The sequence below is a fragment of the Leuciscus leuciscus genome (assembly GCF_965113295.1).
Source record: "Leuciscus leuciscus genome assembly, chromosome: 2".
Classification (NCBI taxonomy): Eukaryota; Metazoa; Chordata; class Actinopteri; order Cypriniformes; family Leuciscidae; genus Leuciscus; species Leuciscus leuciscus.
This window is the reverse complement of record NC_138726.1, coordinates 56,822,273-56,849,800: the sequence shown is the minus strand read 5'-3', so window position 1 is coordinate 56,849,800 and position 27,528 is coordinate 56,822,273. Positions and strand designations below refer to the sequence as shown.

Genomic DNA, 27,528 nt, shown 5'->3' with positions numbered 1-27,528 from the left:
TTTTAACATTTAAGTGGTTCCTGGAAGATATCTTATGTTAAAGCCAGCATCTGGAGGAACCCAATGGTTCAGTGAGGCCAGAATAAGATTATTATTATCCTATTATTATTATTATAGGCTACTTAAGTTTGATTCAGTATACATGCCCAGGTGAAAAAGACGTACTATTAAATGTATTAAAAATGTACTTGAGTGTGTTTTTAGTAGGCCTACAATACAAATATACTTTAATGCATTTTTAATACATTTAACAGTAGCCTACGTCTTTTTCACCTGGGTAGCTTACATTTATTTAGGCCTATTTTATTGATTAATTTAAACCTTAAACAACAACTCTAAATAATAATAATATTAATAATATGAAGAAGAAGAACCAGGAGGAGAGAAGTTTTATTCTGTCACGAAACTGCTGCTATTCCTCAGCTGTCGTCGCTTCAGTGATCCTCGCGCTGCTCGCGCGCATCAAAGCTCAGCTGATCGACGTCATCGGATTTGAAGTAACGGCTCCTCTCATCAAAGCTTCCGCCGTTTGTTCGGCTCTCCGTTACAAGGTTTGTAAACTCGCCAAATAAATATAAATACAGTCAGAGTCTAACGTTACTCACTATATATTCAAGTTAGATATTTATTCTCGGTATATATTTAGTTAATAAATAACTAAATTTATTATGCATTACTACGTTTTTACAGTGTTTACCACTCGTTTATTGCACAGTATCTGGTATGAAGGTTTTAGCCGCGATGCTAGATACGTTGATGTAATGAACAAATGGAAATTATTGACTTATTGTCTTAGATTGATTTAGTCATTCAATTCAACATATTCTGTATAACTGTGTCTTCAAATTGCTGAGATAGCCTAACTAATGTAGCTGATTCCTGCTGTCGTCATTGGCGTTTGTTATGAATAACAAAAGCCGGTTAATATAGTTTGGTCTGTTTTTGTTTAGCCTAACTTTACTTACTACAGGTGCCCTCATTCTCTCAAATACCATTTCAAAGCCATTTACTGGTCAATAAATATTAATTATGTTGTGAATAATCAGCTTTGTTCTTTTGTTTCCCCAGAACAACCAGTACATTTCTAAAATAATCTGAACATTTCAGAGGCAACATTGAATTACAGTAAGTTACCTACACCACATGCAAGTACTTTATTACTATGAACTTTCTCTGTGTGAAATTGTATTGTTTGACTGTGTACTTTTGTTTTTTAATCAGTTATTCTCTGAAAATCTTCCCTCATGCTCTCAAATCTCATTCATGTTACTCAGAAAAATAATATCACAGGTTTGGCGGCAATAATGCTATGCATTTTTTCTTATATCTTTATCATTTGCATTTGAATATAAGACATTTTAACTCTGAATTATAACTTCAAGTTTAGTCTTTTTCGACAAAAAAAAGGAAAAGGCTACTATATGGCTTCAGAAGACTTACAACACAACCCATAACACATGAGTTGTGAACTCCTTGATTATTTTTATGATCTTTTCTGGGACATTTTGGAGTTTAACCATTTTTACAAAAATTGTTGCATTGAATTGAACTAGACAAGTGCACATAAGAATGGTTTAATGAATGATTTAGAAAAAAAAAATTCTGCTTGTGTTGCAGTGAAAGTGAATGGTGACGGGTTGCATTATGCCTGAGATCTGCTTTCGGGTTCCACAGACAGAAAGTCAAACAGGTTTGGAACGTCACAAGGCTGTGGAAATTATTTAAATTTCACAACTATCACTTGAATAACCTTACTAACAGTAAATTTTGTACTTTGCAGGGATCTCGGTAAGCTGAAATACAAGTTTGAACAAGAATAAAAATCCTCCTGTTGACCTGAAAATCGCTGAAGTGCCTGGACCATTCACCAGAAAAGAGGAAAAACAAACGGAAAACGAATCTGCTGTACCTTTTCACTTTTCGAACTCTTTAAGTACCTCACATGTCACTCGTGAAGATTTTATTATTGATTGCATTTTATGTTGCAGCGAGTAAAGGTGCTGTCACATTTTTGAATTTCGTGAAATTACACAGGCAAAAAAGTCCATTGACCATTGTCAGCAGTGTAGCGACGTAATGTATGAAGCACAGCTCACACAGGAGTCACTTTCAAGCAGCATTCCAGTGACCAACTTGGTCCCATAGTTACATTTTTGACCACACACGAAATTGCTGATCCGTGTGGATTCTTATTGAAATGACTGGAATTCACCAGTGAACATTCACAGAACAACAGCTAATTTTACTGCACCTTAACTCTGTTAAAATGGAAAATGTTTTCTGCTTGTTGTGACCATAAGGAATACTGTTTCCGGGTCGAAGCCTCTACTTCTACTTCCTCTATCTTGTTTAATGAGAATACTCAACAACCATTTATGAACACTGTTGATTCAAGTCACACATTTAAGCTTTTCGAAAGCCATAGTGTACATTACAGTCTCCAGTCTAATGGCATCCCAGACTTCAACATTTTATGATTCAAAATAGCTGAATAACTAACCATCTAAGATTTCGGAATAGAGATAAAGGTTAGGATCATAATTTTCAGGAATATTACAGCACAATGAGTGCATATTAGTACTGTTTGTTTGTTTTTGGCATCTGATAGAGCTTTTGGACTTGGAAACAGTGATGTCAGACTTACCATCGGACTGAAACACAAATGTTTAAAAGTTAAGTGAAGATGGACATTTTTAATTAGTCTTTTTTTTTTTTTTTGGAGCATATGTGTTTCCATGCATTTTGTTGAAATGTATTTTCTTGTATAGCCTATTGTATAGACATGGTTGATTGTTCATGTTTCTTATGGATTATATATATATTTTTTGTGTATTCATTGATATTAATCTGTAGTTAGCTTTTTTTCCCCATGTGCATGGAAGTGTATGTATAAAAATGAATATAAAATATGTAATAAACAATTCTTATTTTGTATTTGCTTCAATTTGTTTATTATAATAGAAGTCAAAGGTAACCATAGTAACAACATGAAATTAAATATAAAAAAAAATGAAATTTGGTTCCTGGAGGCACCCAAAGTGGTTCCACACAGTGCCTATAAGAGTTCCTCAGGAAACCTGTGTGGTTCTTCAGAGAACCACCCCTTTTTAAAGGGTGCCTAGAGAATCTACAGACGGTTCCGCCGGTGTGGCAAAGTGAAGAACCCCAAAAGGTTCCTCCAGGCACCTTTTATTTTTACAGTGTAAGATCACAAGGGTTGAAAAAATTTTAATACAAATTTTGTTTCTAGATTGTTGTTATTCTTATGAACAAAAGTAATGACCATATTCTAAACAGTTCAGCGAAGGTCACGGGTGTTTTCAGTGTAGTTTCTGATTCTCTGATGCTGTGACTAAATTGCCCAACAAAGGTAAAGTAACTACACATTATGAATATGAAAACTGATAGCAATCAAAATTCATTGAAATCTTTGCTGTGTTTTGACTTTGCAGTGCATTATTATCTCACACTGAACAGGGTGTCGTCACTAAAATGATATTTCATCCTTGAGAACATTTAACGCTTTTAACATCCAGCAAACTATCAGAGGACATCTCAATTTAACCGATTATTATGAAGGATTCATCAAGTGTGTGAGGGACCAAGCCGTCAAGGGCAAAGGACGCAGGATTTCCAACCAAAAATTATTTATTAAATACAAAAAAACAAAGTTACAAATTAAACAACTTGAAAAACTGACTGAAAATAAAGTCAGGTCTGGGCCCATAAAAATGGTAAACTAAAGAAGATCAAACTAAAACAGTAATCAAACATACAAACTAAACAAAGAAAACATGGCCTCCAAATGACACACATGGGAAACTTATATACACACAGGACTAGTCCATTAGACATATACAGGGAACACCACAAATATCACTTAACACAATTACAATAAATAAAGTAATTAACTTCAGAAATATCAAGAAATGGGCCATAAACAAAATAATGTACCCAAATAACTATAGCCAACAAAATATAAATAGAATTATAATAAACAAAACAAACATACAATCAATCATGCACCCCCCAGCTAATTGGCAACATGGATTAGCCCAACAGAACAAAATGGCAGCAACTGACGCCAACCGGTCCTTTATTGGAATGGACCTCCACCGGAGCGCAGCGTCCCAGACAGCGCCAAACCTCCGCTCTTCCCACGTAAGCAACTTAGACTCAAAAGAAATAAACATTAACACAATATACCACTAATAACTAGAAAGTGTGCACCCAACCTAGTCATGTATGGTAAAAGTGTAAATTAGAAATAAAGTGGGTAAAATGAACCAAATCTGTGTCTGTCTTTATTATGAAATATATATGGGGTGATCTGCAACAAAATATTTAATTATGAAATATACTAAAGGACAACCAAAATAACATGTAAACAAACAAAAGAGAAGGATGCATGTCTGTGTGTGTAGTTTAGTTACCACCTTGCTGTGTGGCCACGTTGTCGGCCATCACAAAGTGTATCCTTCGCATCCGTCAATCACCCACAATCCTTTGCACACATTAAATTCATGAAAAATAAACGTACAGAAAATGAGTCGGTTCTGAGCTTATCTGAGTTTATTATTAAATGTAAGACAAAAGCATAAATGTTATCTTTTGTTTTGGTGTAAATGAATCCCTTAACACTAAACTGGCAGTGATGTCAACCACTGGGAGACCACAGACGAGTGTCATTCACTCTATTGCATTAATGTATTTTTCCAAAAGTAAGTGTTATAGTATGTTGGTGCTGAAACTGTGGGGGCAGGAACATGTGTGATGTAGCCATGCACACTTGCACTGTCTTAGACTGTCTAGCGTTTAATGCTGAGGATGAACAGCCCACAAGCCTCAGAAGGACTGACGGACACAGCCTCACTATAGGATACCTGTGTGACAACCTGCCCCGACCTTACATTTATGGGGGAAACAATACCTTTGTCCTGTAAAAACACATTCACCCATTGGTGTTGACTCTGGCTTTTGCATTGTCATTGTGTTGTTGTTGTTTTAGCTTTATATATATATATATATATATATATATATATATATATATATATATAATAAAATCCTTATTTGAATTTGATATATATACACACATTCACAAAAGTTTTATAACCACTGGCAGAGAAAAATTTTGACTGACTTCCACTGTGACAACTAGCCCTGATGTCCACTAATTAACAGATTACCAAGCATAAATATTAATGCATAAAGTATTAATTCTGATTGATGTTTATCTCTCTAAAAATTGGTGAGTGATATTAATTAGGTAGATGAGAAAATGCTTAAAAAAGACCAAAAAAACAAGAGATTTAAGTTTGCTCGGTCTTGTCACAGGCCGGCTCATGGCCTGTGGCAAAAATGAGGGGACACAAACAAGTACAGGTTAAGTACAAGTTGATTTATTTCAGTAATTCCATTCAAAAAATGAAACTTGTATAATGTATACATTCATTACACACAGACTGATATATTTCAAGTGTTTATTTCTTTTAATTTTGATGGTTATAACTGACAACTAATGAAAACCCCAAATTCAGTATCTCAGAAACTTAGAATATTGTGAAAAGGTTCAATATTGAAGACACCTGGTGCCACACTCTAATCAGCTAATTAACTCAAAACACCTGCAAAGGCCTTTAAATGGTCTCTCAGTCTAGTTCTGTAGGCTACACAATCATGGGGAAGACTGCTTACTTGACAGTTGTCCAAAAGATGACCACTGACACCTTGCACAAGGAGGGCAAGACACAAAAGGTCATTGCTAAAGAGGCTGTCTGTTCACAGAGCTCTGTGTCCAAGCACATTAATAGAGAGGCGAAGGGAAGGAAAAGATGTGGTAGAAAGAAAAAAAAAAAGAGTGTACAAGCAATAGGGATAACCGCACCCTGGAGAGGATAGTGAAACAAAACCCATTAAAAAATGTGGGGGAGATTCACAAAGAGTGGACTGCAGCTGGAGTCAGTGCTTCAAGAACCACTACGCACAGATGTATGCAAGACATGGGTTTCAGCTGTCGCATTCCTTGTGTTGAGCCACTCTTGAACAAGACCCAGCATCAGAAGCATCTCGCCTGGGCTAAAGACTAAGAGGACTGGACTGCTGCTGAGTGGTCCAAAGTTATGTTCTCTGATGAAAGTAAATTTAGCATTTCCTTTGGAAATCAAGGTCCCAGAGTCTGGAGGAAGAGAGGAGAGGCACAGAATCCACGTTGCTTGAAGTCCAGTGTAAAGTTTCCAGTCAGTGATGGTTTGGGGTGCCATGTCATCTGCTGGTGTTGGTCCACTGTGTTTTCTCAGGTCCAAGGTCAAGGTCAACGCAGCCGTCTACCAGGAAGTTTTAGAGCACTTCATGCTTCCTGCTGCTGACCAACTTTATGGAGATGCAGATTTCATTTTCCAACAGGACTTGGCACCTGCACACAGTGCCAAAGCTACCAGTACCTGGTTTAAGGACCATGGTATCCCTGTTCTTAATTGGCCAGCAAACTCGCCTGACCTTAACCCTATAGAAAATCTATGGGGTATTGTGAAGAGGAAGATGCGATAAGCCAAACCAGTCTCTTACTACTGCGTATCTATACCACGAGTTTTCATTTTCATTTGGCGTAGTATTTACACGCCAAAGTCACATTTTGCATTGATATGGTACGCAAAACCCTCCCATTAAACTTCTATTAATGGAAAATGAGTATGCATTGCACGCAGTCACATTTTGCGTTCATATGGTACGCAAAACCCTCCCGTTAAACTTCTATTGATGGAAACTGCGTATGCATTGCACGCAGAAATGTATTATAGTCAACGTCATCGTCCCGCCCCTTAATCGTACGAAGATTCATGGTTCCCTCTCGTGCAGATGCCGAAGGTGCATGCAGAAATACGCGTTATTATTATTATATATATATTCTTTTTTTTGCAGAAACATAACTCATAATCTCTAATGGGGGCGAATGCTGTTACTAAACGCTTAATTCATTAATAGTCGGGGGACTGTTTTTACAGTTTAATTCTAAACAATTCATTTCCGGGAAACAAAATGTTTGCAGAATTTTCAATAATTCAATGTGAATAATTTATGCTAGTTATAGTAGTTATATATCTGTCTGGTTTATTTATTCTGCTCTCTGCTTTTGTCTTTTTGACTCATACACGCATTTTTGTTTCTTTGTTTGTGATTGTATTTGGAATGGTAAAAGTATTAACTAATAATAATAATAATAATAATAATAATAATAAATGAATAAATAAAAAATTGGTACATTGGCCTGAATTTTAGTCATTCGCTGCTCCAGGAAACACCCACTACGGCTTGGAAACCAATCAAATGTTTATGTACTGCTACTACTACTGCTACTAATACTGCAACTGCTACTACTACTGCTGCCGCTACTACTGCTACTGCTACTACTACTACTGCTACTACTACTACTACTGCTACTACTACTGCTACTGCTGCTACTACGACTACTGCTACTGCTACTACTATTACTGCTACTACTACTGCTGCTGCTGCTACTGCTACTACTGCTACGACTGCTACATCCTATCGACCGCTACTGCCTACTGGCGCGGGTGAGCCGTGGGGCCGCCATCTTAGACCGGTCACCCGCTCCACTCAGTGTAATCTTTATGGCAGGTGCAATGAGCTGTCAGCGCATTTAATTAATCATACCTCACTGAATACCGAACTGATTTTCACGCGGGTTTTTCTGCCGCAAAGGTCATTCATGTAGCTATTATACAGGACACATGGTTCGGCGTATTTTAATATTCATAGTAGGCTTAACAGTAATATAATATTCTGATATAAGATATAAAGTGACCAGATGTCCAAAATCAAAATATGTGATGTAGGATATAAGGTATTTTATAAATCACACACTATAAATATGATAAAGAAGCAGAAACAGATAGTTGCAGTAAAGTAAGATATTTTAATAAGTTGAAGAAACGTGTGTGTTTTAAATTTACATTGCTTCCTGATATCACGTGCGCAAACACAAATAACCTATATTTATATATATATAAAACAGTTATGTCCGGTCGAACAATGTATGAATTAACTTCAGATTGGATTGCGCTAAAAGTACGTTAAGTTCAGTGCCTCTTACAAGTGCTTTCGAACTTCTTTCTGATCTGAATGGTATGTGGAAAACACTTGAGTTGAGGGAGGGAGAAAACATGCAACTGAATGCCTTTTCAAGCGTCTCAATACTTGAAAAACCACAGGAAACTACTTTTAAACACGAAATTACTTGATTTACAGAGGGTCTATTCGCACGTCTATAAACGTTAACGTTACCTGAGGTAATTTTCCTGGACCTTTTTACAGAAGGTAAAAGTCGCCGTAATCTTTACTGACATTGTCCGAAATGATTACTGAGATGGCACATTCGGACGGGACTAAAATAACCGAGAAGCTCTTGTAATTATTACTTTACCCCACCTCTCCATGTCAGGTGAACACCGGCTGGTGCAGTAAACATTGCCTAGCTAACGTTAGCTGACTACGATATCAGTACAGTATATCAAAGATCCTTGCTCCTTCTCAATTATCTGGTAATATTCTATTCACAAAATACAACCAATAGTACGGTAATGTTAAAAGTAATCCCCCGGGCCCTATTTGCGATGGTCCGCCGATTAGAACAGGAAAATACTCCACAGTGCTCTAGCATCTTAACTGCTGCCACGCAACGAAACTAGGAGTACGACCGGTTTAAGATGGCGGCCGCATTTCTCAGTGCCCAGCGGCCAATAGGGCATCTAGTCTCTATATAATATCTATGGTTCCCACAGGCCAATTAATGTCACGTGACCTCCCCGGAGACGCCATCTTTGAGGGCATAAGCTGCTGTGTTTACAAAGTTTTAACATGGACAGTATAGAGTTTTACAAGCAAATTTCGAATATTTCTTTCTATTTATAATGTTACGAAAATCATGAAGAGACAAAGTGACAGAGATTATAAAGAGACTCTATTAACACAAGACAGAGAGAGGTACAATGCGAACATTTCAGTCATAAATGGTGTGGATCCGTATGCGTTAAACTGAGCACTGATTTTGCAGCTTTGCCTCAGATACAGTATTATCCATGTGTACCATTATCTGGTATTGGCTAGGAGTTTTAACACATGTGAGCAAATCCGAGCCTGGAAATATGTGCATGAATATGAATATACACGGCATGAAAATAAACAAAACTCGCGTGCAAATTAATTAATGTAACGGTTAATGCGGAACTACTTTATACGCGGGTTCTTTAGGGACATAATCTGAGATTGCAAGGCTGGAATGTGTGTGTGCGTGTGGCAGAGTGAGAGAGAGAGTCGCGGGCGCGATCGAACAGTGGAAACAATGTTGTTTTTGTATGTTTTTAATACCTCGTCATTTTGTATACAGGACATCATTCAAACTGCAAAGTGTTAACTTATATTTGTGTACACTCGCAATAAAACACAACAAATTCTTGCGTGTTTTGAGGGAGTTTCTTTCCTGTTTATCCTCGCCAGCCATAACCTCCATCGTTGTTCTGACGCTTAACGTCACATTCATGAAGTCTAATGACGGGTATACTGTCAAATCCAAATTTAACTGAACCTCCGGCACGATTTGAACATCCATTGACCCAGCAGGAGATGACCATTTTCACTTTTTATCACGAAATTAACTCTTTTCAGCTTCTTCTTCTAATGTTCTGCCCACAGCATGCCCACAGAAATGGCGCCGGGTCGGCAAATGCCCGTATGTTGTGACGTCATGTGGGAACTATGTATAAATTGTCTCTGCTGCAGATCGCTGGTCGACAGCTTGTGTGTTTCAGGGTCCTAATGTTCTCCAGATTCAGGGTCTGTTAACACACATTAAGGAAACTTTTTTAAAGGTCAGGACTCATTTTCCAAAAGGGCCCTATTAACTTTATTAACTTACTACTAACCCTAACCCTAACTTAAAGAAGCTCTGGCCTTTTGTGATTCTGTTTCTCCAACCATTTCTTCAGATCCATCGAGTCGAGGCCTGTTATACTGAGAGCCGAAGCGCTGAGGAACAGAAAACACCTTTGACCAGCAGCATTTTAGCTTTTATGGAACGACACTTTATGATAAAAAGGCTGTATATTTCATTCACTGATATGTTGTAGAGTCACATTAGACACACATTAGATGTCACGTGGTGATTTCACTTTAATCACTGTCTGTCTTCTGTGTGTGACTGTGTGAACGAACACAATAACAGTGAGAACAATCTCCATCAGAACTGATCTGGAAAATATGATTTTCAAGTAGATGAACAGAGCTGTGACAACTTGAATAAATTAGTAGCTAAATATCTTAGACTGGATCTCTCTTTCCTTTATCTGTGTATTTCTGTGTGTAGAGTTTTGTCTCCTCCTCCCTCATCTCTTCTTTCTAACACAGGAAGTGTGTGTTTAACACTCAGTGCTGTTAACACAGTCTATTAATGTGACAGTATGGGCTCCAGTGCACTGCCTCTCATCTGTGAGTATTTGATCATATTCTTTACTATCTTCTGTTTTCTGTTCCTAATGCATTGTATTCAGCTGAAGATGGGATATAATAATGAGTGTTGTGTAGGAGAGTCTATGAATCCACAGTCTCACTGCTTATTGTATTATTTATTGATCAGATCTTATGTGATGATGTTGCGTGTTGATCAGATAAAGAGGTTTATGATGCATTTATCTGTGTGATAATGCGTGTGAAAGATGAAGGCAATGTGTACATGTACTTTTGCTTAGTTTTGTTGTAATATCTTTCCTCCTATTTCAAGTAGTTGAGATAAATCAGATGTATTTGTGTTGATGTGAGTTAGTGTTGAATGATGCTGTATCTTTAAATAATCTCTCCATCAGAGACTCAGAGAGTTTGAGAACAGAGACCAAACACACACTCATCTTCTCTATCACTTCTCCTTCTCTCTGACTCTCTTATTGAGAAATAACTGCAAAATGAATTTGGAAACTTCAATTTCATTGTCATGGACACAGTTTATCAAACAAAGTCGAGCTTTTCTCAGAACTAACTTCTCTTTTCTGAGACACGTTTCAGTTATTTTTAACCAGTTCGCCTGAACTTCATATTTAGTTGTTGTATGATGTCAGTTCACACGTGTGTCAGAATAACCTCAGGTTTCCAGAATAAGTTCATGACGTCGACATATGAACATGTTCCACCAATGCTGGACAATCAGAAAGTATCTCAGACTTTTGTTGTCCTTTTAAACATATTTATTTATTCATATTTTGCAACGCTAATACATTTTTGACAAATGTCTTGATTGAAAACTGTGTTTGAGCTTTATTTATTTAAATAGCAAATATATCGATACATGTTTAATGTGGTTTAAGGGCTTTTTCACACTAGTTTGTTTGAGAGACTGCGAGCGGTCAACACATTAACATACTGGGGTCTGAATATGGTTTGTTTTTGGGTCCTTTTAGGAGGAACTGAGATCATTTAGTGTTGACATATGAATTATTTCTGCCGAGGCGAGAGCTTTTGAAGTGCTGAAACACACGAGGTGTGAAAATACTCTTAGACCAGAAGAATGAAGTTTTCACTGTAGCTGAACTGGGTTTGGGTCATTAAAGTGTTGTATATGTGAAACACACTAAGTGTCCAAATTATTTTTGCAGCCACTATAAAGTCACAGTGAAGTTGATGGTGCCGACATCAAACAGGAAGTGATGTCATGTGCTCCAGTGAAGAATCAGTGATGTGAAACGTTAATCACATTAATGTTAATATTTAAAAGTGTCTTTATTCATAAAGTGTATCTTTATGTACTGTGATATAATGCATTGTAGTGGTGTGAAAGGTGCATAATTCTATATTATTAATACATTTTTAAAAGTGTCTTTCATGTTAGGGTCAGGAACATGTTATACAGGCAAAATTGAATAGAGCAAAAAAATAAATAAAAATACAAAAATACAAAACTTAAAAAACAAACACAAAACAAGAGAACAAGAAGAACTATGAGGAGAGTTACAGAAATACACTGACATCACATTTATTGATGAGTATAATGTCATATAATGTTGTATGTTGTGAAGCTCAGTGGTTCATACTGGTGCTTTATTGTTGAGCATCAGTGAATCAGTGAATCAAACAGTCAAGTCAAGTCAAGTTTATTTGTATAGCGCTTTTCACAATACAGATTGTATCAAAGCAGCTTCACAGTATTAAATTAAAATAATACAACAAAGTTTGTTTCAAGAGGAATTTATTGATTGATAAAATTAAATTAAATATCCCCAAAATATCCCCAACTGAGCAAGCCAAAGGCAACAGTGAATCAGTGAATCAAACAGTGAATCAGTGAATCGACTCTCGTATCAGTTCACGAGTCCTGTGACGTCATCGTGTGTGATGATGTTAAATGCTGGACAATAATCCATCAGTTCTCCCCTGAATGAGCATCACAACAGAAAAACACTTTCAGTTCATGTAGAATAAACTCTAGACATGTTTCAGTGTGTGATTTACATTGTGTTGAATGAATGGAAAAGCTTCATATCTGTTTCTTCTGCTTTTAGTGCTGATGTCCCTCGTTCACTCTGGACTCAGTCAAGGTACTGTCCGTTACTGCAGTACATTTGAGTTTTTAACTAATGTGAATTGTGTTGTAGTAGTTTATTTGTCTTCATGGATACATCAGGATCCCACATTTGTCTGTTTGCTGATGTTTTATGTCCATGTTTTGCATATTTCACAGAATCATCTGACTGTAGTTCCTTTCGCTGCAAAACATTACAGAAATCTGCTATTTATTCAATCAATCAAACAGTCTTGCAGTCAGTGGCAGTTCTACATTTAATTACACCCTGGGCGAGACCCCTTTTGAGCGCCCCGCGCCCCCCAAATATAATTTTTGTTACCCCATTGGCAGATCATGTTTTGCTTGTTTTAAGCAAAAACAAAATTTTTATTTATTTCCCCAGAAAACAAGACTTAATATCTTATGTAATTTTACTACTTTACTAAAATAACGTTATGCATCTTTATTTAAGAAATGTTTGATATTTGGACTGGAAACAAGACAAAAATACTAAGTAAGAAAAGCATTTTTTGCAGTGTAATAACTGAACTTGCAACAGTTTTGTTGCAAAGAACAATATTATGGTGAAATTAGATCTCGTTTTTGAGTTAAAAACGAATTATTCTTAAGCATAGCAAGAATCATAGCAAAAAGGCTAAAAAACAGATCCAGGATGTTCCTTATTTTTTATTTAATTCACCTTATTTTAACATTCAACAACTCTGTTAACAAACAGAGCACTTCTGAGGTAGCTTGAACAATCAAGTCATAAATAACATAAATTCTTCACTTTTGGACTTTAGTGCAACAGTAAATATAAAAAAAGTCTAATAGCCTATATAAACAAATAGCACCTCAACTTAAAATACCCGGCAGGCATGTAAACAAATAAAATATAAAAGTGCCACAGTGTTTGCAAAGCCAGTAATGTGCTTTTAGGAACAGCACTCCTAACCCCTCATTTACACTGCACACATGTGCGGTGCATTACGTCTGCGACAAGGTTTTATTCCGTCCTCCACGTTGTGCCAACTCACCCCTCATTTACACTGCACACATCTGCGGCGCATTACGGCTGCGACACGGCTACCGGAGCTGATCGCGCCCATTCTAGTCAATGCTTGTGTTTACACCGGCCGCGACGCGGCGCGTTTCAGAAGCTTCCCAGAAACGGCTCTCCGCGCCGCTTCGCTAAATATAGGCGCCTAGTCTATTTTTGACGGACGCGCGTCCAAGTCGCACCGGGAATACAAAATGAAAGTCAAAAAAACATTGTCAAATTCAAAATAAACACCATGTGCAAACTCCCAAACGTCTTACACACCAATATCCTTGGTAGAAACCATAGACTGTATGGTAGAAACCCCAAAATCAAGAAAAACCACGTCGGACAGGCAAATCACGTGGTCTCGCGCATCCAGTCGCTCCGCTTCTGAAATGCTCCTGGTGTGAGTTGGCACCGCGTCGAGGACGGAATAAAACCTTGTCGCAGACGTAACGCACCGCACACGTGTGCAGTGTAAATGAGGGTGACCAGGAGCATTTCAGAAGCGGAGCGACTGGATGCGCGAGACCACGTGATTTGCCTGTCCGACGTGGTTTTTCTTGATTTTTGAGTTTCTACCATACAGTCTGGTTTCTACCAAGGATATTGGTGTGTAATACGTTTGGGAGTTTGCACAGAGTGTTTATTTTGAATTTGACAATGTTTTTTGACTTTTATTTTGTATTCCCGGTGCGACTTGGACGCGCGTCCGTCAAAAATAGACTAGGCGCCTACATTTAGCGAAGCAGCGCGGAGAGCCGCTTCTGGGAAGCTTCTGAAACGCGCCGCGTCGCGGCCGGTGTAAACACAAGCATTGACTAGAATGGGCGCGATCAGCTCCGGTAGCCGTGTCGCAGCCGTAATGCGCTGCAGACGTGTGCGGTGTAAATGAGGGGTAACTCTAACCCCTCATTTACACTGAACACGTGTGCGGTGCGTTACGTCTGCGACAAGGTTTTATTCCGTCCTCGACGCGGTGCCAACTCACACCAGGAGCATTTCAGAAGCGGAGCGACTGGATGCGCGAGACCACGTGATTTGCCTGTCCGACGTGATTTTTCTTGATTTTGGGGGTTTCTACCTTACAGTCTATGCTTTCTACCAAGGATATATTGGTGTGCAATACAATCGAGAGTCTGCACATGGTGTTAATTTTGAAATTGACAGTGTTTTTTTACTTTTATTTTGTATTTCCGGTGCGACTTGGACGCGCGTCCGTCAAAAATAGACTAGGCGCCTATATTTAGCGAAGCGGCGCGGAGAGCCGTTTCTGGGAAGCTTCTGAAACGCGCCGCGTCGCGGCCGGTGTAAACACAAGCATTGACTAGAATGGGCGCGATCAGCTCCGGTAGCCGTGTCGCAGCCGTAATGCGCTGCAGACGTGTGCGGTGTAAATGAGGGGTTACGCCGGTTTCACACTGCACGCGTTAGCAGAGTATTTTAACATGGGATTTTTCGCCGCCCATGTTAACAGATTAGAGCATTCACACCGCACGCAGAGGCGGCGCGGCAGTGCGTAGCAGAGCAGAGCAGCAGTGCCGCGATCGTTTCGGCGCCGAGTCTATTTTTGCTGCGCCACTTACGCTGAATTAAAGTGACAATCAATGCATTGATCATGGCCAAAATACACCGCAGTTTTATCCAAAAAGTGCATTGATGATATCTATTGTGTTTAAAACAGTCAATCAAATGACCAACAGCAATTTAAAAAGAAAACAAATGTCCAAAAACAAACTTGTTGCCAGAACAATAAAAACAAAGATGAACCGAAAGTTATATAAATGAAATTATTAATAAAATAAGCTTCTTGACAAGTCTTTTCTCTTAAATGTATTTGAAAACGAAAGAAAGCAATGCCAACTTATCCATTATAGAGTACTCTGTCTGTACACAACCCGCAGTTCAGCTGCGCGTGACAAACGCTGCCAGTGTGAAGCAAAACGCGCGTGTCCTGCTCCTGCTCACCATACGCACTGCTCCTGCGCTGCTTACGCTCTGCTCGCGTGCAGTGTGATACCGGCGTAACTCTGTGGCACCGCATAACTATAGATGTGTTCAAAAATAATGAGAATATATATACATATCCGAGTCCTGATCGGGAGGTAAACTCCGATTCCGATCGAGTCTGAAAACACGTGATCGGGCCCGATTTCCGATCACGTGATCGGATCGGGACATCCCTAGACCCACCAATTAATATTGCCCCTTCATTCATGACATGGATACCGTAATCATATAGAGTAAACATAGTTGCATTGCATACCTTTATCTTTCGCTCGTTTCTAAATTGGGCACCTGATGGCTTTGACCTTTCTTGTCCATCTCTTATTTGGCCCTCGACATCGACAATCAACAGATCCCCTGATCCCCCCCATACCAACTGTCACTCACGACGAGTCACGACCAGAAGTCAAGACTAAACCAATTCACCTTGGTGGTGGTGACCAAGTAATCGTTTTGTATTACCTATTTTTATTAGCTATTCAGACCATTCAGAAAAACAAAAATGTGCAGGAAATATAGAGGCCCGTGTTTATAATATTATGAATGAAATGTGCGTTATCTGGAAGAAAGTCGAGGTGTGACCCCCCCCCTTGTCCGTTCCATTTGGGAGAGACCCAGAGGTGAACTGTCATCCGCGCCCGCGCCTCCGCGCCCCCTCCCCTTTCCCCTTCTCAAACAAACAGCTTCTGTGCACGGCATCTTCTCAGCAAGCAGGGGCGCCTGCAGCTGCAGGGGGCGCAAATTTGGCAATTCCCCACACAGAAAACCGCTTCGTGGCGCAGATTTTTTTTTTTTTCTGCTCGTGCCGGCGGTGCAGCCCCCCCAAAAATGCCGCCCCGGGCGATTGCCCGGTTCGCCCGTGCCTAAAACCGCTACTGCTTGCAGTTGTAAAGTAGTTCAGTCAGACATTGATTTCAAAAGATCATAATCCACTGTATAAAACAGAAATGTTATGACTCAGAAATGAGTTTTATTTGCATGTTTCTGGGTTTTTGCTGCAATATTAATTATTGACTGTGTGTCATTAAGTTCTACCAGAAAGACTCGGGAGAATTAATACTGTGACAATGAACATTTATTTAAGAGCTCAGCAAACAATCAAATTCTTTGGCGTAGGCCCCGTCCGTAACTCGCATTCCGAGGGTACGGAATCTGCATATCCTGCCTGAAGACGAAGGCAGGGGCGCAGCTCACCCCCAAAAATTAGGTGGAGTAATAATCCACCGAGACGGGGCCCACCCCCCAAAGAACGGTAGAGGAGTATACCCACCCGTCGTGAATCCTGAAGTTCCTAAAATAGAAAGAAAAAATATTAGAACTTATGCGTGTTTTTTTTTATTTAATTTAATTTTATTTTTTTATTTTTTTTTATATACAGGCCATCTTTTGATAAGTCACGTGGGCCACAGGCCATCTTTTGATAAGTCACGTGGGCCACAGGCCATCTTTTGATAGGACACATGGGCCACAGGCCATCTTTTGATAGGACACATGGGCCACAGGCCATCTTTTGATAGGACACATGGGCCACAGGCCATCTTTTGATAGGACACATGGGCCACAGGCCATCTTTTGATAGGACACATGGGCCACAGGCCATCTTTTGATAAGACACGTGGACCACAGGCCATCTTTTGATAGGACGCATGGACCACAGCCATCTTTTAGTTCTGTCATATGGACCACTGTCCATTATATTGTTACGATCACGTGAGCCACAGCCACCTTTGGATCTGTCGCATGGGCCACAGCCATCTTTTAGTTCTGTCATATGGACCACTGTCCATTATATTGTTACGATCACGTGAGCCACAGCCACCTTTGGATCTGTCACATGGGCCACAGCCATCTTTTAGTTCTGTCATATGGACCACTGTCCATTATATTGTTACGATCACATGAGCCACAGCCACCTTTGGATCTGTCACATGGGCCACGGCCATCTTTTTGTTCTGTCGCGTGGGTCTCAGCCACTTTTGGATCTGTCGTCTGATCGCAGCAATTTAATTTGCTACGTGGCTGCTGGCCGTCCAGTCGATGAACCACAGCCATCATAATACATGCAAAGCCACTTGGCCAGACACCACTACCAGTGTTTAAATAGATATTTACCTGGACTGTTACTGGAGAGCTTGCTGAGCTTCGAGGATAGTTTTTAAATCTGGTCTTATTTAGGACTCAAGTGCAGAGGAAGACCATTTGCCCAGTATCTTGATAGCTGGAGAAGAAATGCCACGTTCATCTGCTGAAGTGTCTGTCCCGATCCTGAGGAATGACCAGTATACTGGGAGGGAGATAACTGCAGATTTTGAGGACAGAAACTAGATGAGTCCTGAACCAGGCTTAAGAGAGAGATGCTTCGATAGGTAGGAAAATAGGGGAAGTGATCAGAGGATCTAGGGCGGGTTTTTAAGAATTTAATCATAGATGAGAAGGGACAAAATGCTTTGCTTATTTAAGAAATTGTTAATGTGAAACCGGAAACTTGAGTCAGTTGGAGTGCTTAGAAAGAGTAAAGAATTAGGTGAGAAGGTGAATCAGAAAAAGAAAGACCACAGCGAGATCGGAGTGTTTGAACTGAAGTAAATTCCCCTGGATGCATGAGCCTAGCCTGACTACGTCAGACTTCATACTTCCGCTCAATTTCAGTTCGCTTCTGTGCGCAGTCTGAGATAGCGACCTATCTCAGATTTCCTCCGGCCGCAAAACAGCCGGCCAAGCAACGAACAGAGGGCGTGCTGAGAGCCGTGACGTAGATACTGATTGTACCGTGGATGCGTAGACTTACTTCACACGATCTGCGAAAATCGTTCACGGCCGTGTTCACCCCGGTATTTTGCTCGATGGTTTTGTTTTCGCATCATACATGTGTTAACAGTGGAAATTAGATGCGGCTGAGCCTGCGCATAATACACGTCATAACCAAACGTTATGTGAATGGTTTACAGGTACCAGTGATTTTAAACTTCAGACAAGCACCCCCACCGCGATAAAGAAAACGCTTTTCAATTATGCCCTTCCAGACTCTGTCTACAAAGCAAAGCGAAGTAGTAGAGTTTGGTTTTACCAGGCTAGCATGAGCCAAGAATGCTGTTAAAACGTGACTACAATCTGAACATGAAAGAGGAGAAGAGACCATAACAGATGGAGGTAATAAAAGGGGGGTTAAATGGATTTCACTTCCTGTAATGTTGCTTTTAAAGCATAAACAATATCTGCAAAATTACAATGCACGAAGTTCAAGCATTGAATATTTAATTTAAAGATTGCTTTTTAAGGACTACAACAACGCTGAGAGGGACTGTGCGGCCTTCCTTCTGGATTAGTGGCATCACAAATCCTAAAGCTACATGAATCCAGCTCCCGAAATATGATTTATAGCATATCGAGACAGAATGAGCTAATCAATAACTAGAAGATAACTACGCATAAGCTACATAATTCATCAACTAACCATCCGGAAATGAGGTCTACATGTTGACGCTTCTTGATTCTCTCCATCTTTGTCTGACTCAGGTTTGAATATAAAGCTAAACGTTTTTTTGAAATTGTCTGTGAGGTAATCAAAGCTGCGAAACGAGCTGTTGAAACTCACACCCTGTGCCGGGAGCAGCAGCCCGACTGCATCCGAAGGGACAGACAAAAACCATGCGCTTTACTCACCCTCAATGACAATTCCAGTATGGAATATTAGCATATATTTGGGGCATTCCAAGCCAAACCCCTCACACGCATCCTGGGGACACCGAAGACCCACCACACATCGATTTTGTAATTGTAGACAAGGAAGGAACAACCGGCCGTGATCAGGATGGGAAATAAAGGAAACTGAAAAGAAAAGTTAAACATTATAAACAATTCTGCAGAATATAAGCTTTTAAAGTGTAGGGAGCCGCACCTTCAGTATACGGTTTAGCTGGATTAAGCAGAGCGACTAATTAACATGATCACTGTTAGAGGAGGCAGTGTGATGAAAAGGTTAGCTGAAGGGCAGAGCCACCTGAAGACTAAAGTGCGTTGCAGTGGTCAGAATGTGCTCACGCAACCTTAATCATGAAATTGGAGACTACTGATTGCCAGATAAACATCTCAGGAATAGCATGATCGTCTAACAAGAAGATCTGCCTTAGTGATGCAACCTAGCTTCGTTAGCCCATACAACATAAGTTTTGTCACCACTTTGAACCCAAAGATGTTAGCAGCCACTATAGAATAATTTCTGTACAGCGCGAAGGAACGAAGCCTGAGCAGGCTCGGTAATTCATTTGACCTTTGCTGTTCCAAATGTCCAAAATCTTAACGGATATGCACCCTTCGTCTAGCTGATCGGATCGCTTAATTAGACACTGAGTGGCCAGTGATAACAGACGAGAAATGAGCCTGCCTTGAAGAGATACATGGTATTTAAAAAAAATAAAAAATTTATTATATATTTTATAATAACCATTAAATCTTAATCTTATTAATCTTAGTACGATACTTACCTGAAATAAGGTGACAGCATACCGATAAGATACAACCTCAGTCACTCTTGATATTCTGTTGTTGACTTTGAGCGTAGAATCTATTTCTCAGCTGTGCAGCACACACCTACATTACTCTCGAGTTACTCTTGATTTATTCATAGCCGAGAGATCACTGGCCATGGCAACCAAGGGAGTCCCTTGAATAGAAAAATAAGTGAACATTTAAATCATACAGATGAGTAGCCTAAATATAATGTCACTCGAGTCTTCTTGACTGTGATTTGTCTGGTGATTGGTTTGAATTGTATGGTCTAAACTTATAACTGTTAGTACTACTGTGTTAAGCACGTTTTAGTCTGTGACATTTGACCTGAGCATCCTAGTCTGCCTTTGTACATTTAATATCAACTACCTATAATGTAAATATTTCTATGACGCATAACAGTGGATTAAGTAGACGCCAATAAAATTTGTATTACCGCGATTGTACCATATTTATGGTAGTGAAGAATTTAAATATAAGTATTAAAGAGATATGAAAAAGAAAACAGTAGAACAGTTGTAGAGAATTATCAGCACTGTAAATGTATCATTTACTTCCTATGTATTAAATACCCCTGCAACATATACCCACATAAGACCCTTCATAACCATGTCTACTACGTATGACCACCTTGCTTTAAAGGTCAGCTTCTCCTTTATGATATGGACATATTTACGTGTATCATTTTCAAATTTTTACAACCCCTTTTTAAATTATAACTTTCCTGGCGGTCGGGAAGTGATTTGGCTAAAACACCTCCATAAATGCCGAAGCAATAACAAACCAGAGAAGGCGTAAAACAAGTTACTGCTCCTTTAAGATAGAAGCACTCTCACGTGTTGAGTGAGCATATGAGGAGCGCGGACTGTGAATATGCATAAAGCCGATTTAATAACTTAGATGTTCTTAAGCTTATTTTAAATCTATTCAGCAACCCAGTTGTTAGTATTTTGCAACCACCCATGAGTGCGTAGGATCGACAACGCTGAAAATAGATTACCACTGCACTCGCTGAGAAATCAGTTACGTGAATCTTTGTTTACACTTGCTACAACCATTCAGCGAGCATCCAGCCCTACTTTTGAAAACGTTACAGTTAGTATGTTGCGTTGCAGACTGCTGTACATGTATCGGCAATTTAAGAAAACTACCACTTCGCCACAGTCGCCATTTGATCTTTACCACTGATGAAGGGGGCAGAAGAGCAAGTTTATACTTACCTGAATGAGTTTAAAGGTCCCGTTCTATGTGATCCCATGTTTCAAACTTTAGTTAGTGTGTAATGTTGTTGTTAGAGTATAAATAATATCTGTAAAATTATAAAGCTCAAAGTTCAATGCCAAGCGAGATATTTTATTTAACAGAAGTTGACTACAAAAAACGGCTGGATTGGACTACACCCCTCTACTTCCTTCTTTAATGATGTCACTAGAACCGTAACCTCCGCCCACAGGAACACAGGCGTATTGATGGCGAAATGTCAACAGACGTGGTTGATGTTTATCTATAATCGGATACCGCAAAAGTTGAATTCGAAGTTGTTAGCTTGCTCTGTCCATTTCACCACGGACTGTTTTTCTAACCTGGAATAATATCAAGCAGACTTCTCTCAGCATTTCATACTGACGAAGGGGGCAATTTCAACTATATTCCAGCAAGCGGTAAGTGATTTAATATGGAAGTAGCGATCACTCTTCACATCGTTCGTTTCTCTTAGTAGGATGAAAATAATCTTACTTAAACTGTGATTAATATACAGAAAGCGATCAAAGAACAATCGCTTTCCAATCGCCCAAGCTGCTGTCGGTGACACAGCGCGAGTTTATCTGGACTCTTGCCAAAACTCGTTATGAAATCAATGACGCTGTTACACTGCACAACGAAGCTCTTACTGTATTTATATACCTCATGTTTGCATTGGTGAAATCATTAGTGAGAGTGCAGAAACTGTGTTGCAATGATAAGATCTTTCACGCGATCAACAGGCTGTTATCTGGTCAATGCTCATCACTGCAACCTTTTATGTAATGGTAATAGATCTAAATACTTAAAAAACTTCTCACGATTCGTTAATCCAGATAGCTGTAATAGTAAAACCGTATAATAGCTGTAATAGTAAAAGTTTTCCAGATAGTTCCACATGTAATGCCAGACATTTCATATGCAAGCATGTCAGCCAATCACAGCAGTGGGTGTTTACACTGAAGTCTCACAGCAGACACGCCCCTTCAAACAGAGTGTTCAAACCAGGGAATGAAATCAGGCTAGGAAATATGCCTTTTATTTCTAAATTATAACAATTTTTTATCTAAAAAACATACTAACATTATAAGGGCACCCCTGGAAACATTATTAAATAATACAAATAATCCATGGAATGGGACCTTTAATAATGGGGACATGTAAACAGTGGCCGCTGGATGCGCCTACCAACGTAAAAGCCTTGAAAGTGGAACTTGAACTTGAAAAACCCTGTGAGGAGATCGACTCTCATGAGATTTAAAGCCGCCGCGTCCTTGTTTCCTACACAAGCGTGTCGCACTCGCGCACAAGTTGCTGAGATCAAATCAGCGATATGACTGGTGTTGTTATGATTGGAATCGAAACGCGAGTGAACGCCGGTGTTGGTTTCTGCGAACTGGTTGAAGCGACAGCATCTGCGAACTCAGACATGTGTAAGTACCACCCTTTTATACTGGCTATTAGGATATGATTGGATAGATGAGAAGGTAATACATGACGTGAACGATTGAGTCTTCCTGGCAGAACTTACGCTAGCTTCATATCTTCAATGCTTAGCTTTATTTATTCAGTGTGGTTTGGTTGGAAGGGCTGGAAGAGAAAAGGGCTTGAGAACAGACAGATAGAAGTTAGTAAGTTCAGTTCAGATCTTTAAAGGAGACATATCATGCTTTTAAATCGTTCCTTTTTACATATAAATCATACATTTGTGGTCTATATAAAGCGGAACTGCAATGCTTGGGAGTAGTACTTATACTATGGCTTGTGTCAAAATGATTTACGACTTTGACCTTTGACCTTTTGACAGGTTGAACTTCCGGTGACCTTTATGATTGATGGGTTGAACTTCCTTTATGAGGTCATGGGATTAACCTATTGACCCTGCTAGTCCTAAATCATAGTTTTGACGGTTAGTTTTTGACCTTATTAACCTTTTTAGCCCTAAATCATAGTTTTGCCGGTTGTTTGAACTTTGTCCCAGTTATGTGTGTGCGTGTGTGGTTATATGGCTTGTGCCTGTGCCTGCAGTTATTTCATATATGTGACATTCAGTTATTTCACATTTTATGTATAAAACATTCTATAATTTATATAACCTAAAACAATTAAAGGTTGAAAAAACATTTAGTTATTTCACATTCATATGTAAAACATTCTATCCTTTATATAATCTAAAACAATTAAAGGTTGAAAAAACATTTAGTTATTTCACATTCATATGTAAAACATCCTTTATATAATAATTATCATGCTAAAGTTCTTTTTAAAAGTGTATAACATAAATTATATAATCTAAAGCAATTTAACTAAGGTTGAAAAATATTCTGTTCTTTTAAAAGCTTACTAAAACCAATAGTTTTAGTTTTAGATAAAAGTATATAAAATTGTCTTACCTTATTTTAGAGAGAGTTGAATAAGCTCTTAACACATCATTGTCCATACGAATGGGTCACACAAATAATTAAACTAAAGTTGAATAAATATTCTGTTCTTTTTAAAAGTATATAATGAAATACTTATAAAATCTACCGAGCCAAGTATTTCAGTTTAAAGAATTCAAATAGTCATTCCTGAATGACCTCACACTGTCTCAAAACATGGGGAGCGCGCCTCTAATGTATGTGTGTCAAAAAGTAAAGGAGCCGCGTGTGTGTGTGTGTGCGTGCGTGTGTGTGTGTGTGTGTGTGTGTGTGTGTGTGTGTGTGTGTGTGTGTGTCTGTGTGCGCCCCCCTATTCCTGCGAGCTCTGACATCTGAAACAGGATCCCCCATCCACATTCCTGAGCACGGTGAAAGTGATAATAATGTTTTATATTTCACACAATAATATAAAATAAAATATCTTGCTAAAGTTGAAAAACATTCAGTTCTTTTTAAAATATTAAAATCTACTGAAACCAATTAATTCAGCTTTAGATAATCAAAAGATAAATAAAAATCATCTTACCTTATTTTAGAGAGTTGAATAAGCTCTTAACACATCAATGCCCATACCATGGATGTCCACAAAAAATGCAATGTATGAAACGGGTTCACGGAAATAAAAAATCATCTTACGTGTTTAGAAATCAGGGCCCTCTGGCCTCTCTTTACACCAGCGGGGCTCTAACTCACAGATCAGAATGCTTCTCAAAGTAAAAGCCAGAGCACATCGTATTCCAGAGCATCAAGGCACTGTGATTAAACAATGTCACAAAATTACAATCAGTTAAATGTTTAGAGAGTTAAACGAGTTTATGAATGGGTTCACAATATTGTTTTACACAACTTGTTTACTGAATTCATATAGTCATTCCTGAATGACCTCACACTGCCTCAAAACATAGGGAGCACGCATCTATGTATGTGTGTCAAAGCAGTAAAGGAGCCGCGCGCGTGTCTGTGTGTCTATGCGCGCGTCCTCTGCTTTCTGACATTCCCCTCCTTCTGCTCCTCCACATTCCATAGGTAACAGTGAAACTGTGAAGTGTATCTCACACCAACTAAAGTTGAAAAAACATTGTTCTTTATAAGTATATAAATGAAATGGTTATAAAAATATCTACTGAAACCAATTGTTTTAGATGAATAAATAAAATTCATCTTACATGTTTAGAGTTACAACTCTTGAACTTACATGTTCAAGAAGCTGTTGAGAGCTATAAATCACAGAGTGGTTCTCTCTCACACCAGTGTCTCTGACTCAGAGGGGTGTATTCAGTGATGGGATGAGACATTTTGAATGGTGTGTTAAACTTATAATCCTAAATGTTTAAATGACATCTTTTAAAAATAAAAGATGTTTTAAATAAATTATTAAAAGTCTTAATAAAAACAAATATTTTACAACGATGGTCTGTGGAAAAATTTGACTTGAACAAAGTATTTTTATTTATTTATCATGGGTATGTCAAATCACTTGAAAATTGAAGCGTCACAAGTCATCTCACGCCTGTGAAATATTCAGTAATTTCTTAAGTTGTATCTGTGAGAAAATGACAACCACATAGGCCTATCTTCAGAGAGAGCAACCATGAAAACATTTAGAAACTGGGAATCTTCCAGAAATAAGGTCCTTCCGATCAGCGCTGAGAAAGAAGTTGCTGGACAATAATGATAGCTTCAGAATATCGGATGACAGATGAGTCTCTGTGCATCGTGTCAGAGCGTATGTCATGTTAGTCTGCTAACGCCTTTACAGAGCCAAAAGTTTTGTACACACAAAATTTATTTCAAATCATAATCGTAAAAGTTTACATTAGATATTTTAAAAGATTGTTTAAATTATATCTTTAAAGTTTGAATACATACTCATCTTCTATTTATCTTTTAGAAGACTTATGTATGATATAAATTATTTTGTTTAACGGTGACCTAAAGTATAATTGTTATTAAACAATGTCTGTTCAAAACTTTAGGTGGTCGTCTTAAATCTAATTTATATGAAAAAGATTCAATCAGCATATTTTTTTCCATGCTGGGTTTCAATTTTTATGGTGGGGGCTTTCCATAGCTATCCCGTACACCTAAAAACGACCATCACAGAAAACTACATTAAAAATGAAATAAATAAATCATTTTATAAAATGTAAACAAAGTTTTAGCTAAATAAAAACACCTTACATTTCCAGAGAGGTGAAGTAGTTCTTTATGCAATGATAAAAACGATCCAAAAAAGCAAATAGTTTAAGTTGTCATAAACAGAACAAAACAAAACAAATCCTTCAGTGATAAACTACAGTGTGAACTGAAGCTTCAGGATATAGGGCGACAGAACAGATGAGTCTCGGCGGACAATGTCGCAGTAAATCTAGTCTGCTAACGCCTTTCCAGAGTACATCCAGAGTTTACACTAATTTCATTTAAAAGCATAACCTTAAAAGTTTAAATCAAATCTTTAAAATCATATCTTCTTAGAAGATTTATGTATTATTGTTACTAAGCAGCGTCTGTCCAAAAACTTTAGATTGTTACATACAACATACAACATGAAACATGTTGTCAAGGTTTGTCACAATGTTTTTTAAGAAATCCTAGGACTTCACATTGCTCTTATTTAGTCAAAGTTGTATCATTTGGAAAATCAAAGTAAAAATCATACATCGTCTTAATTCAGAGTATAAGTATAAGATCGTATAAGATCATTTTTACTCGTATCTCCCGAACTAGGGTGAAACCCTTTACTGAGAATATACCACCGGTCATCTACTCAAAATATATGTAGAAGTTTCAAATGTTAGCATTTGTTGATGGTGGCCGCATGAACAGACTTTGGGGAGAGCTATAGCAGAAAGCATGCCCTTTGACCTCCTCAATTTTGGAGTCCTCCCAAAAGAATTTCTCCCATCTAGCGATTCTTCCATCCACTCGCTTTTTGCAACTTTGGTAAATGTGCCAAGAAGCTATGACAACATGTCTTCCAATAGCACATCATCGAGTTTAACTATACATGTTCTACCGTTATGCTGCCTATATAATGATTTACACAACCAAGCTCGTCATTTAGACCGTGCCTTTGACTTACCCGTCGAGAAGAACGCAGGCAACTTCCCTTTCAAAGTGTTTCCACCTGGGAAATTTATTTATTTACATCCCGATCAATTAAATTTCTGCTTTTGGGCGACGAGGATTCCTTCTCCTGCATAACTTTGATCCTGCATAATAATTTATCGTGCAGTGCGGCCTTTCAAATGTGCCAGGGGCAGTATTTTCAAATTTTCATCCAGGCTGCCCCGGGTTCGACTCCCGGTATGGGAAGACAATTTTTATACATCGCCAACAAAATTCAAGTTATTCAAGTTCATCAATAATCATTTTTAGTTATGCATAGTCTTAGAGGCCTACACGAACTGCAGAAACAAGCAGTTTCTTGAAGATTCGGTACTGAATCATTTTCACAAATACAATTATTGAATTCAGAAAATTTCACTATGGAATATTTACTTTATCTATCATAATTTCAATTTAGTACGTCATCATTTAAACTTTTCATCTCATAATTATGACGCATAGTCATAATTTTTATTTCAACTTTTTAATTCAGAATTACAATTTTTGTCAATTACGCCTTTTTAATGTAATAATTCAAACCTTTTTAAGTCATCATTTGGTTGTTGACTATAGTAGTGCTGATGATGAAATGTGTCGAGTTAGGCTAGCGCTTTTTGTACCTCTCTGGTCTTTTTCAA

At 38.5% G+C, this 27,528-nt stretch overlaps 1 protein-coding gene and 1 long non-coding RNA gene across 2 annotated transcripts in view; one reads left to right on the top strand and one right to left on the bottom strand.

The window, feature by feature from the left end:
• LOC309493391 overlaps positions 1-12,762 on the bottom strand; it is a 42,560-nt gene extending 29,798 nt beyond the window's left edge. Inside the window, exon 1 of the long non-coding RNA XR_014203900.1 lies at positions 12,314-12,762. This is a non-coding gene — a long non-coding RNA (uncharacterized lncRNA). The remainder of the gene's footprint in view (positions 1-12,313) is intronic.
• Positions 1-27,528, top strand: part of LOC309493191 (titin-like) — a 442,694-nt gene that overhangs the window by 30,621 nt on the left and 384,545 nt on the right. The window lies entirely within an intron of this gene.